Here is a 14,475-nt window from a genome sequence, read left to right on the forward strand (position 1 = left end):
TAAGAATCGAGCTTAATAGCCAAATCGTTTCGGTTTAGCTCTGTTTATGCGAGTTTCACCGAATCCGACGTTCCATCGATCTTCTGATATCATCGAGGCCGATTTCAGCATTTTGCGAGCGTTAAACGGCTCATCCATATTCGCCGATCAACGTCGCGAAATCTCGGGACGAGACTGGGCGAAGTCGGTCACTCGTTCTTTCGAAATCGATAACTTTCCCTGGCCGATCCGAAACCGGTGGTCTGGCCACACACTTGCTCCCGAAATTTCCGGACTCATTACGCAACCACACCTTCGAAATTAATCATGTAACCTCCATAACTTTCGACGATCATCCGGATAACTGCAAAGTTCCATCGTTTCCCTTTTCAGCGTTTATATCATAATGAACAGTTATGTTTCTGTTATTTATTATAATGCATTATAGTAAAACAATTATGACTGTATTTACTACAACGAAAAAATATTCCAAACGACGCTACAACGTACTGAAACATTGTCGAATAGAATGGAAACTGTTTTATAAAGTTTAATTTCATAAATTCAAACTTATCTTTGAAATTTGAATTGAAAGGGTTGAAGGGAGGATTTGATTGAGACAGTACGATCTACGATTACCCTATCGATCGGACGAGTTCGATGAGCCACAAGTACACTGCCCTCGCGAAAATGCGAATCATGTCCTCTTTGTTTCTTGTTATCCCCTTTTGCATTTCATCCCACTGCCGCCCATGAGAATACTTTCTATCAGTAGTGCTTCGTTTTAAACAATATCCCCCTATCACGAAAACAATCCTCAATTTTCAAATTCCCCGAACTGCTTCGACAATTTTCCTAAATTTTCCAGGATCGTTTGATGATCGAACTTTATAATCTTCAGTCTTATTCACTGTGCCAAAAGTTCGGTTCCCTAGCGTGCAATATAAAGCAACGATACCAGCAACTTCCTGATATCCTTTCGCACAAATTCGCAGACAAAAGATAATAAAATCAATGCGAAACAGGGCACACCGTAACGCTCTATCTATAGGTATATTCTAAGTAGAAACGGTCTGCGCTGAACAGATTAGAAAGGTATACAAAACACCGGAAAAATATCTGATCGGTTCGAGTACGCTGCAGAGCATGAAGAATTAAATGAAAATTAAAAGGCAACGTTGACTTTGTCCAAACGAGTACATCGAATTCGAATTTTCAAACTATTCACGGATCGGCTAATTTTCAAATTCATTCTTATAGGGACAGCTCTTTTACTGTACATGTTTGAAACGGTGTTTTACAAATTACCTAGACCTTCGACCATTCGATAATAATTTACAGGCCGTTTAAACCCTTCCCTATCCCGTCGAATTCAATATCGCCAGTACGCGGAAAATTCCAGGCCGCGCGGAGTATTCAACAGAACCAGTTCCCGATTTTTCCGTCGCGTGTCGTTCAACGATAACCAAAACGAAACGTATCCGTGCATTTAGTTGATAGATCGTCCAGGGGTTTAATCATCCTTCCGTCGCAATAAAATCAATCCGGCGTCCCGGCGATAAATATCGCCGAGAAGCGGCAGAAATAAACGATTAACGTAACGAGGCCCGCGAATCAAACCGTTATTAACCCTTTGCGGCCGTAAGATGGAATGTGCCCTTTTATTGACACTTTTACCGTTGCGGTGGAATAAGTAAATTTATTTTCCAAGCGGCAGCAAGAGTTTCGTTAAAATTTACTTCATTTAATTATGGCGCCCTATTACTGACACTTTCACCGCTGCGGTGAAATAAGTAAATGAAAGAAAGAAATTTATTTTCTACGTGAAGTAACGGCTTCGTTAAGACAAAAAGTTTTAACGTAGAACTTACGTAAACTGAATATAGAACAGAAATTAGAATAAAAAGAAATTAAGTCGCTTTGAAATAATCTTTTCGAGATACACGTAGAGTGCGCATGATTTGCAATGCGATAGCAAAGAGTTAAGACGGTGATTCGAACCAAATCGAGTTGCTAAATTTATTTAAGCGCGTTATCATTATGGCAAACGTGTCTTGTTTAAATGTTGCTGTTTCGAGTAGCGTTATTTAAAATATAGAAACGTTTCCCATCGTTTAATTCAGTGGATGTTCCTCATTCCGCTGATTCTGCAGCGTCAAGCCATCCGGCATCGAACGTGTTAAATTGAAAATGCGACGCGTCGCATTCCGACCGGTCGAATCTCAATATCCTTTCGAATTCGATATCCTTCAGGGAAAATTCCATCGGCCTCAAGGATACCCCCATACCACGAAGTATTCTGCGAAACCAGTTCTCAATTTTTCTTCCCGGTTTTGCTTAACAAGCAGAGTATTAAGTGTTTTTAAGTATCCCGTTCGAGGATTCCCGACGAGTTAACAGTATCTGTTAGTCCTGATAAAATTAATACGTTATCCGTCGATCCCAATTTTCTCCGATAAGATTGCAACAATTTTATAGGCACTTCCCAAGCTATAAAATTGAAATGGAACTTGCTGCACCTCGAAGATATGGAAGAAACCTATTTCAAATTGGAAAATATTAAAAAGAACATCTGAGTCTAATAATTGAATTCGAATTATTTTATCTTCCTCTGAATGTGACGTGAAAAGAAAATTTTATCTCACATGTGTTTTGTATGTTATTTTAAATGGGAAAATAGGAGAATGGAGAAGCTAATGATTATACAATGGGAATTAAAATGATTGAAGTCAATGAAAAATTCTGGAAAGAAGAATGTACAAAAAGTTTCGTTTCCAAGGAGCACAACTGGCTCGAGCCCCGACGTCTTCTCGCAGCAGGAAATTCCTCGAGCCGCGGAATATTCAGCGGAACCAGTTCCTCATTTTTCCGCGGTCCCATCGAGCGTCGACGACTCGAGTAACTTGAAATCTATTCGAGTATCCTGTTGATAGATCATCGGCGTAGTTGATCACGTCCGCGTCTGAATAAAACCGGCCCGGCCTGTGTCCCGCTAATAAATATAATCACAATTTAAGCTTGCTGTCGTGCTCAGTTTCCGTCCACACATTCGAATCACTAATCACTAATCACTAATCAATTTACCAATTTTTCTGAATTCAAAGTGAAAAGTACATCCTCGATAAAACGAGAAGAAAATAAAACGAATGCAGCGTGCGGTTGAGTTAAGTATCTTTACTCGATAGTTTCTTCGCTATAAATGTCCACAGTCTTCTAATAAATACCGTGCAGGACAATCATACACAAATGAAGGGACGGATCTACATTAACGTTTCACGTAACGAGCTCGAAATTGCAAAATTATGTTACCAAACTATATAATTTGAAAGCTACAAAACTACAAAGCTACGAAATTGCAAGATTACTATATGAACCTACAGAATCACAAGGCTACAAAATTACAACACAACAAAGCTACAAATCTACAAAACAACGAAACTACGGAATTTCAAAATCACAACAATACAAAGTTACAAAGCTACAACACAACAAAACTACGAAATACCAACATTACAACACAACAAAGCTACAAATCTACAAAACAACGAAACGACGGAATTTCAAAATCACAACGATACAAAGTTACAAAGCTACAACACAACGAAACTATAAAACATCAAAATTACAACGTAACAAAGCTACAAACCCACGAAACTACACAATTCAATACGAAACGCTGGACTTCGAAATCTTGGTAAACCGAACCAAATGCTGATTGAAACTCCGCTGTAGGGCTCTGCTCGCGAAGCGTTAAAAATTCGTTCGTTACGGGATACGTCACAGCGAAGGCGAACCAAGGAACGAAGCGAGCGAAGAAGAGGATCGTTTCGACAGCCGCAGTAAATCGCAAAATGGGCGGCCGGGCACGCCGGTGTATCCAGTTCTAACTACCTCGTGCGCTGGCTACGCCGGTATCCTTGACGATGGCCTTGCCAGCGCGTCGTTGCACCTGTGTGCAAACGATACATCCTCGTGGAAAGGTACGCCGCGTACAGTTAAGCGGCGTTTCGCGGCTACCAACGCCGGAAATTCGCGCGCCCGGGAACGGCAGCGCGATCGCCTTTTTCTTCGACCGGTTAATTCTACGCTGTCCGTGGAGAATTTTCTTTCGCTTCGGCGCGAGCTCCTCCGATATGTTTTTATTGAGGTGTTTACTGTTCGCGGAGCCTGAAGAATCGAGGGTTGTTCTCTTCGAAGGAAATCGGGATTTTTAGCAAGACGCTGTTTATAATAGCACCGTGAACAATGCGTTGAAATATTGTACGGAGATTATTTTTTGATTCCTACGATTATTATTTTACAGAGAATAAAAGCTATTGAAGATTTAATCATTTGAATTTAATTATCAGAGATTCAACTTTCAGTAATCAACTTTCCTGCAAATCATCTTTATCCCTTGGTCTCCAATGACGAAATTCGTGAAGGTTTCTAGATTAAGTTAAGAGAACCCAATGTTTCTTATTCTATATGGATCGAAGCGATAGACTGTTCTATTTTCAATATTTTAGCTTCAAAGGTAATGTGCACTTACAATAAATGAGTTTCTGAATATTTCTTGCAAATTTTCGTAGTAAAGTTAGTTAAGTTTAGTGGAAAGGAAGATTATATGGCAGGGGGTTAATCGAAGATCTATTTATCATTGTATCTAGAATAATTTCGTTCATTCTACGATCACCGAGACGGTTTCACGAGACGATTTTTCAAGATCGAACACACAGATCGCCGAAGTATTCCGTCTTCGTCGAAGACAATCAAACGATACGTGTATTAACAATCGTGGGACACTAACGAACAGTAGCTATGAGGGATGTTTCCGCGAGCCTTAGGGAAACGATCGGTTTCTCCGTTGGTTAAATGCAAATCAGCCTCGGCGATGGGACAAAGGATAACGACGCGACGCGGCGGAAAAGCTCGACGTCTGCTAGCGTGTCGGGCCAGGAAAATGGAAAACCATTATCTTGATGTTGAGCAACGATTACGGACGGAACGTCTGGGAAACACGGTTGCTTTCTCGTTTAGCGAGAACGTATTCTCCGCAGGGAAAGAGACGATTCATCCTCGTGAATTAATCGATGAAAATCATCGACTGTATACGTGTCGCTTTATAGTTTCTTGTACTATAATTCGGAAAGAGTATATTATTTGAAATTTGAGACTTATATTCTCAATTTCGAGTTTAACTCCTGTTCAATCATTTAAATCTATCTAAATTTGTATCGACACGCTAATTAGCGTTACAATCCTCGCCATTACACTATTATCAACTTTCAACTGAAGGTTGTCTCAATTTTCCTCAAAAACGCAAGAAGAAATTCAAAAATTTCGAATTGCACGTGATTCTAGCGTCCGGCGATCGAATAATAATAATCCGCAAACAGACGAACCCACACCGCGTATAAATCATTCCCGCAGTTATATTTCACTCTCGCTGAAATTTCCTTCTATATTCTCCGCATTAACCTTGCCTTTTCTTTCTCCCGTACGCCCTCGCCGCTCGTTCGTTGTGCGGTCGGGAAATAGGCGCTCGTCTCGTGCGATGCATCGGGCGAACGGCAGTAACGAGGTCCATAAAAGAAATCGGAACCGAGCAAAAATACGTCAGAACCCCGGGGTGGTCCGAAAAAAACGGGACCCTCGTAAATACAATCTATAAACATATTTCTAGCTCGGGGGATTCACTTATCGTCCGATCAATTAAGCCAATTACGCGGCGGCGAGCCGTCTCGCGGTCCCCTTTCCCCGGCGTAAAACGTGCAAAAACCGGGACGGCAATAATGGGCCTGTCGGCCCCATTAATAAGCGCTGAGTTTCAGCGAATAATTAATTCCCATTACGAAAATAATCTCTGCGGAACAATAAGAAGAGAATTAATCCGCCGCGATTACGGCGATAGTGGAGGCCGTGCGCTGGTTCAGATCTCCTCGTTCGAGGGTACCATTCAGAACAATCTTTGGTAGGTAAAGCGCGGTGGAAACGGTCGCGCGTCGGGTGGCGCCGGATCAAAGGGTTGCTTCAGTTTTCTTCCGTAACTGTTACGACTTTCTGTTTAAAATTCTTTCTTTTCTCAGCGCGTTAAACATCGGTAGTTAATCCTTTGCACTCAAAAGTTTTTCACTAGAAATATTCAACGTTTTCCGGCAAGATGTAGACGACGTTGTTTGAAACCAACCAATGAGAAAACATACATAAATCAAGAAACAAAGCCATTTTATTCGAATATTTCACATATCGATGCATTATACAAAGTTTAAGATTATATATGACCTTATAATTTTACTATACCAAATCAAGTGGTGACTGAGAGTCACCTCTCGAGTGCAAAGGGTTAATATTGGTACCAATGGTAATAAATTTTCTAACGACCTTCGCAACTGATTAACGCGATACCAAAGAATAAATATTAAATGTTTCACAGAAGAAATTAGGAATAAATGTTTACTCACAGACTACTGCATCAGGTCTTCTCATAATTCTTCGATCGCATGTTCATGTAACACCTAAGAGAAACAGAATATTATGTAATTACAACCCTAAGTAAAGTGTATCTCGAAATATAATACAATCGCGGATTACTTTCACAGAGTAGTTGCCGTGTCTCGAGAAAATATATAATTACGGAATGCCCCCCAGAAAACCTTGGAAGATGACTAAAATCACCGTATGAAATTGTTCCGAAGCGGGATGCGTCGTAAACACCAAAGTGTTCAGCGCCGAAAGGGCTGGCGCAGAGATGTAACCACCGGTTTCATACGCGACGACTATGGGAAGGGGTTGACGGGAGGCGGGAATGCCAGCATCGACATCCCCGGAGGACCAATTACATCGTAAAATCCGTGCCCAGTAAATTGCAAGCGAACGACCAACCCCTTTCGCCCGCTAAACGACAGCTCCACCCACCGTCCCCCGTCCACCCCTTTTTTGTCCTCGATTTATCGCCGCTGTCCGCGCGGCGCGCATTCCGCAGACGTCCCGGCAAAATTGTTATCCTCTCCGGCGCGCAACATTGTCCATTAGAAGGGACTTCCTGTTTTACGTGTTTCAACGATTAATGGCCGTCGCTGCCGGTTTTATCGCGCTCAGGAAGCCCCGTGGTCTGTGTTTACGGCGCGAGGGCTCTTGGAAAACAGAATTGAAGGTTTCTTTGAAGAATACTGCGGGGAATAATGATAGGGATGATGACTGTTCGATGGGCGAACCCTTTTTGGTTCTTTATTCTTCATGATTTGTATTGATCTTCGAAGCGTGCAGTCTTTTTTTCTATTTTTGTAGCTACGGAAAAACGAAGATATTAGATTTGCAAGGTATTGGGTTTTGCAATTGATTTAGGGTTGTTACTTTGATTAATTAGGGATTATTTAGAACTTAAAGGTTTCCTTGAAGAATAGTGCGAGGAATAATTATAGGGATGATGACTGTTCGATGGGCGAACCCTTTTTGGTTCTGTATTGTTCATGATTTGTATTGATCTTCGAAGTGTGCAGCCTTTTTTTCTATTTTTATAGCTATGGTAAAACGAAGATATTAGATCTGCAAAGTATTGGAATAAAAATTAATTTAGGGTTTTTTGTTTGAATAATTGGGGATTATTTAGAACTCGAACGTTTCGATGTTTCGAAGATTTGAAGAAGTATTCTTTGGTATATAGATATTGCCATTAAAAAATTGTCGCTTTTTGAAATGAAATTGTGAATTAATTGAAAGCAGTATTCTTAAGAATACTTTACTTTGGGATACTCTAATGGTTACGATACAGAATCACCGAGATGGTTTCTAGGATTTACGGGGCACCAGCATGGATGTGCCCTTTCGCGAGTCCTGCAATCACTCGCGTGTGGAATTATCGTGAGAAAGAAAGGACTGCCGTGGTGTCCAAGGTGGTCATCTCGTGATTATCCATACCAGCCGGCTTCGCAAGGATTAATGGCCGACTTTCACCTCTTTCGTTTCCTCTGAAACCACGACCTCCCTTTTTCTCTCTCGTCCGGCCACGAACTCGTATAAGAATAATTTCAAAAATCAATTGATCCCCAGAACACCAAACTCGAGAGGTGTACACAACTAATCTGCAATTCTGTAGAATTCTCGAGAATTTTATTCTCGAAGTTAATCCCATAAAAATCAAGCAATTTCACTGAACTCTGATGGATCGTTAATAAATTCACCGGTCGTTGAAAGTGATTTAATTTATTCGTCGTAACTTTCGATTCCGCCGGCAGATCACCGTTTCCATGAACCCCGAGTTTCTATCCCATCAATCCTCGGATTCAGAGTTCACCTACGAACTTTCCAATTTTCCGATCTCAGGATCCACGTGGGTTAACGTTATTCACTTCGCCGTTACCGCGAGAACATAGAAGAATAGAGTTTATTGGAGAAAAAAGGAACAAAGCAACGAAACACCGACGAAGGATAATAAAAATCGCTGAGAAATGAACTCAACGGACCTAAACGTTATTTACAACCTTTCTCCAACGTAAATTACATATCAATTCTCTGTTATCAATCGTTATCTTCCAGGTCAAACGTGGACGTCGAATAAATATCAGATTCTTTTCATTTTTCCGCTATAAGGCCGTTTACTGAACAAAACTCAATAACTTGTAATTAAAATTATCTAGCTAAACATATGGTGTTTAGACCTTCTTCAAAATTATGGAGATATGAAGTACTTTAAACGCCAATAGATATTTTACGTTTCGATTCCAACGTTATCTAAACAAAGAAACGCAGTTTCCTTCCAAAAAATTTGTATTTTTCAAACAAAGATCATTTTGTCTAGCAGAGACTAGTCAGCGACATACTGGTAACCTTCAATTTTCGTTATGCGAATAGCCCGACAGTCGCTTCGCCGCGCAAAAATCGATTCGATTTCGCGCGAGGAAGGCGCGAGGCGTTAAATGGAAGCGAGCATGGAAGCCGGGACGGGAATCGTGTTCGCGGACGAATAACGCTGGACGCGCGCAGCTTCCAATCATTCCAAGGTCGGTGGTGCCGTCCGGCAACGCCGTGCGCGAACCGTGGCAACATAATGGAACCGGCCCAGCAAAAAGGAGCACCGGGAATTTTAATGGCCGCGGCCAGAGCTTCTCTGTCACGGCGTGTTATCCGTCTAATAGAAACACCGTTACGTCACCCGTTACATTTTCCCGGCCGCGAGGAACGCGGGCTCGCCCTGCGCCGCGCCGTCGATTCGTTATTACGTCGATATGGGGAATAATCGAGCGGAAAAAGAATCGGCTGATCGGTCCCGGGCCGGAGGAACGGACGAACGACTTCCTGCTAGATCCTTCATCGTCTTCAGGAAGCTGGCTCGGTTGCTCGAGGCTGAAGAATTACTTCCTGTGGAATGTTCCACGGGTTTGACCTTCCTCCGAGCAGCGTCGATCGGTTTAACCCTTTGACGGAGATCTTTTGGAATGTCGATCGTTTGGTTCGTTTTTTAACTACGATGGATGCAACTACTTTGTCGATCATTTATTTGGGGAAGAAACAATTTTGACGCTTGTTCTGTGACTATGTTTATTCCAGAGGTTGACGATTATAGGCAGGTAATATTTAATTTGTATTTTGGAGAAACAAGTAACACTTTTAAATTCACTTTGGAATCTTTATCGCTAGTCTGATGGGATGTAAGTTAAGGGGTTGAAGATATTTCAGAAAAGAGATATTTCTGAAGGGAGAAAATTATAGATTGATGTTTTGTTGTTTAAGTAATTGAATTACTTTGTCGTGGTGATTTTAGATGGTAAGATATGTCAGTGTGTTGACATTCGTTTTCAAAGGGTTAATAGGGAGTTTAACGCTACAACTACCGAGCTAAATTTACTTTCTGAAATTCCTCTGTATAAATTTAAAGAGTGCATCTGTTGAGACTTTCAATTGATTTACAATTCAGAACATTTGTTGAATTCAATTCATTTATCTTTTTAATAATTGCAAAAGGGAGGCACCAGGAATGGGTCGTTTCGACCCGACCGGTAGTTTTAGTATTAAAAGAGACTTCTGGAATATTTAAGATATTTGAAAATGATTTAAGCCTCTGCGGACGAAGATTCTTCGAAACATACAAAACCTTCAACATATGAAGCTAAATTATATTCTAGTTGCTTAATTGATAGAAAGAAAGGAAACTGCGTGCTGATCTCTTGCTGTTCGACTAATTAGATCATTTGTCCACGACTTAGTCTTCCGAATTTGAATATTTCATCTCACCGAAATGCTAACATCCGTCCGCAAAGGGTTAATAGTAAATCTAAACGATTGAAAATATGAATTCTATGGAGTATATGAAATTTCATTTTGAATTTATAATGAACTCGTAAAGTGAAACCGGAGGATTAGAAGTCATGTAAGGCGGTTTCTTTCGAGTATATTTTAATGGGTACAGGAAAGAACATAGGAGACGCCGATGGTAGATAACGTTGATAGAAATGGCAGTGAGGAATCTGTCAACAGGAGGATGACAAAGAGATGAGAGCTACTGGCGAGCAATGAAGGCAGCGCAGGCCATCTATGGCCGAAGAAGAAGCTGCATATTTCTTGCCCACACAGTGGATTAGGCTTGCAAAGGTAGGACGACCGACCGACCAGCCGGTTGCTCTTCGTCAAATGGCCTATTGTTCGCAATTTCAGGCCCTTTCAAGTTAAACAGGCTGCTCTGCTTGTTAACGCGACCGTAACCGGCATTGGTACACCGAACCGGATTGAAAAATTGGCTACTGAAACGCATTTTCGAATACTGATCAGCTCTGAGGCTGTAGATCTTCCAGGGATCGTAGTAGAAGTTTCCGAGAGCTCAAAGGAAACAGATTCCCCCGCGACCAACTGTTATCTTTATCTTCTTCGATGGAGGAGTAAACCAAATTTCATTAATTAAAAAAAGGAATCGAAGAATGTAAGAATTCAAGTGTTCAAGAATTACTATAATTAGAGTTCAGGAATCTTAAATTTCCAATGATTCAAGAATCGAAGAATACAAGGTTACCAAGCACTTAATAATCTAACAGTTTAGAAACCTAAAAATCTAAGGTTTCTAGTAATACTATAATTGAAGAATCCAGGATTTCTAAGCATTCAATTATCTAACAGTAGAAAAATCAGAAAATTTAAGATTTCCAACAATCCAAGACACCAGGAGTCCCAAACTTCCAATAAACCAGTATTCGAACAATCGAAAAATCCAAGGTTACCAGGCACTCAATAATCTCTAATAGTCTAGAAATTCAAAAATCTAAGATTTCCAGCAATCGAAGTCACCAGTAATCCCAAATTTCCAATAATCCAAAAATCCAATAATCGAAGAATCCAAGATTTCCAAGCACTCAACGATCCAACAGTCTAAAACCCCAAAAACCTAAAATTTCCAACAATCGAAGTCACTAGGAGTCCTAAATTTCCAACGATCCAAGAACCCAAGAAACATTCCATCCAAATGTCCATCATTTTTCCCTAGATCTAAGGAAGTGCTCCCTGAGAACCACTGACAGAGCCCGGCAGAGAAGGGCTCCGTGGTAGTATTGGATCAAGGTACAGGTCCCCCAACCTTGTTGACCTCTGACTGAGGGCGAGCAGCCATATCTGCCGGCCAGTTTTTCAGCCGGAGGACGCTCGCCACGCTCGGCAAGGATACTGCACAAGTTCGCCGGTGAGACCGGTCCCCGATCGTCGTCTCCTCTTTTGCTGAAGGGACTCGCTGTCTTTGTTCCCTCCTGTTCCCGCTGTCTTCGCCGCTCGTCCGGCAGCATGGACAATGCTGGCGTCGAGGTATCGACCCCGAACACTCGCGGGTCGTCGTACTGTGATTAGCATAGCGGATCGACCCTAAAACTGCGCCGACTTCTTCTCCCTTCTTCATGATGATCGTCGTCGTATCACCGACTACAATTTCCTGATTGCCCTCAATCTTCCTCTGAATTTTTAACTCCGTTTTACGAGCCTGCGGACGTTCAATCGATATTTTCAGCCGATTAAAATGACGATCGACATATTTCAGATTCCCACGTTGATTCGTTCGATTAGATTTCTAGATTATCGTGTGGAGCGCGTAATAGAGATCGCAGGGTTAAATTATCGTGCAATAAGGAGGGATTCTCGATTAACGATAAGATCATTTTGTATTTTATCGAAGAAGATTCGAGATTGATGTATAGGTAATTAATTGCCAGGCTCTCGATATTCCATGGCTTTTATATCGAGAATCTGCGCGACGCGAGCAAACGATCGCTTGGATGGTGATTAATGACGGTTCTACCCTTTGCGTTTGTTTTATAGAGACTTTTAATCAATCCCAATCGATTTTTCAATTACCTTAATCGCGAGGATAAATGATTGATTGCTTCTTTCTTATTCCCAAAAATTCGAAGTTCAGTTGCACGCGAAAGTCCGATCGACCACCCAAAGGAAGGAAACTCCACTATATCTGTTTTCTTAGCCTTCGCCGTTTCCTACCTCGAAAAGGTCGTTATCATAATGAACGAAGCCTCATTAGACGGATGTATCCTTATATCACGTGCAGCAATGGAAACGTACGACACACGAACACGGGAATGTCTATTCCATATATCCTCCGATGCTCCTCGCTTTACGATAATCTTCGAGTTTCCTCACTTGTCACGACTCCTTGTCCGTTTAAACGAACCCGTGGCCGTAATCAACAAAATCTCATTACATCAACGTATACGTGTATACGTCTGTACGTCTACAGGGTGTTCCGAAACCGTAATGTAGCGAGAAAGGAAATCGTTCTATACGAAAAACAAAGTAGAAAATAAACATTCTATTTCTGTAAATCAGTAACATTATTCATTCCAGTAAGATTATTATTATTCAATAATACTCTATAGAAATAAGTAAGATTACTAAATATTAAACCATGGCCATTGGATAAACGTTCAAAAATTGTCCCAAAAACAAAGTCTCCTACCCGAAATCTCTATCTCACACTCCTGAGATTTTCACGCGTAAATCAGCTCTCGATCCGACAACACCGGAATTTAACCACCACCCCGTGCATATTCCAATTTCCCGACAACCGAGAAAACTGCCGAGAACACAGAAAACACAATAATTTACGGCCGACCGCGTATTTCTCCGGTTTTACGATAATCGAGGCACCGTTCCCTCGCTGGTCGCGACTTCCTCGATTCCCCGGCCGTTAATAAACATTACAATAATTAACCAAAGCAACGTCGGAATCAATTTGCCGGGTACCACGGCCGTCGGACGATAAAAATGTCAAGGAACGACGTTTGCGCCAGAGGACGTATCACACGTGTGTGTGCGTGCACACACTCGTCCGGCTCGATCGCATCGAAAGCTAACTGCGCTCGCTCCGCTTCCAGCTTAATCAGCCCGCTTAATCGCCGATCCCGGAGAACGTGCTCGATTTTTTTCGTCTAGCGCGGCATGCTGAAAAATCGGCGGATCACAACCGGATCCCGTCCGGCCGATTTAATCGTTCAGCGAACTAACATTTCCGGAAGACGAGACGCCGTCCATTTTCCGCGGTGAGCAGCTCTCGTGTGGAAGATATCGAACCCGGAAATTGAACACATTACGAAACTTTGCATCTGAGTAGAACAAGTCAAGCCTAATGCATTGCAATTCTTTTCGTACTAAATTTCATTGTGAAGGGATGAAAGCACCCCTAGAACAAACTACAAATTTTCCTTTTCCAATTATCTTGAAAACGGTAAGAGATAGAGAAAGAAAGTCTAAGCAGAAAATACATTATTCTGTCACGTCTATAGAACTGCAAAATAAAATTGTATTTATTCAAACAAAAACGTGAACTTTTTGAACAATTTTATTCTGCGATTTTATAGACGTGGAGGAACAATGTATTTACTGTTGATTCTTTCTCTATTTCTTATGGGTTTCAAGATAAGAAACGGAAAAAAGACGTTTTTCTAGGGGTGGTTTCATCTCTTCGCAGTGAAATTCGAGAAGAAGAAATATTGCAATTTATTAGACTTGACTGTTTAGTCGCATACAAAGTTTCATAATATTTTGAGGTTCCAAGTTCGATAATTTCCCTTGTCAGTGGCGACGCGCGAGCCGCTCGCGGACGGCTGAACGCGGAAGGGGCTCGGGGGCAAATAGAAAATCGGGAGCGGGGTTAAGAAACGGGTTAACGAAGGAAAAGAAGAAATGGAGCTTGAGCGAGGGGAGCGAAGAGAGGAAGAGGGGTCAATGACGCTGGGACGACTGACTTTTGCGTTGTCGCTGGTGGAGTTGCTTTCTTCTTGTCAGTCCGGCTTCCTCCGACGTTTTCTTTTATTTCGAGCGTTTACCCTCCTATGAATCTGCACTGCTGAGTGCATGGATGTCCCCCTCGAGAATTATCGATTTACGACGGCCCTTATAGCCGTGTGTTTTCCGAGTTCGCTGTTTTTTGTATTTTTTTTGCGTGGAATCACTGGCACTCTCTGTATTATAGTTGGCTCTTGGGGAAGGATTGTTTCATTTTATAGAGGATGAAATTATTGGGAGGAAGTA

At 41.6% G+C, this 14,475-nt stretch overlaps 1 protein-coding gene and 1 long non-coding RNA gene across 2 annotated transcripts in view; one reads left to right on the forward strand and one right to left on the reverse strand.

Annotated features, from left to right (window-relative positions):
• Positions 1 to 14,475, forward strand: part of pio (zona pellucida domain-containing protein piopio) — a 107,083-nt gene that overhangs the window by 59,258 nt on the left and 33,350 nt on the right. The window lies entirely within an intron of this gene.
• The window catches only part of LOC116427088 (uncharacterized), a 92,833-nt gene that overhangs the window by 43,520 nt on the left and 34,838 nt on the right, over positions 1 to 14,475 (reverse strand). Inside the window, exon 2 of the long non-coding RNA XR_013000133.1 lies at positions 6,423 to 6,476. This is a non-coding gene — a long non-coding RNA (uncharacterized LOC116427088). The remainder of the gene's footprint in view (positions 1 to 6,422; positions 6,477 to 14,475) is intronic.

The sequence above is a fragment of the Nomia melanderi genome, chromosome 14 (assembly GCF_051020985.1).
Source record: "Nomia melanderi isolate GNS246 chromosome 14, iyNomMela1, whole genome shotgun sequence".
In the NCBI taxonomy this organism is placed as follows: Eukaryota; Metazoa; Arthropoda; class Insecta; order Hymenoptera; family Halictidae; genus Nomia; species Nomia melanderi.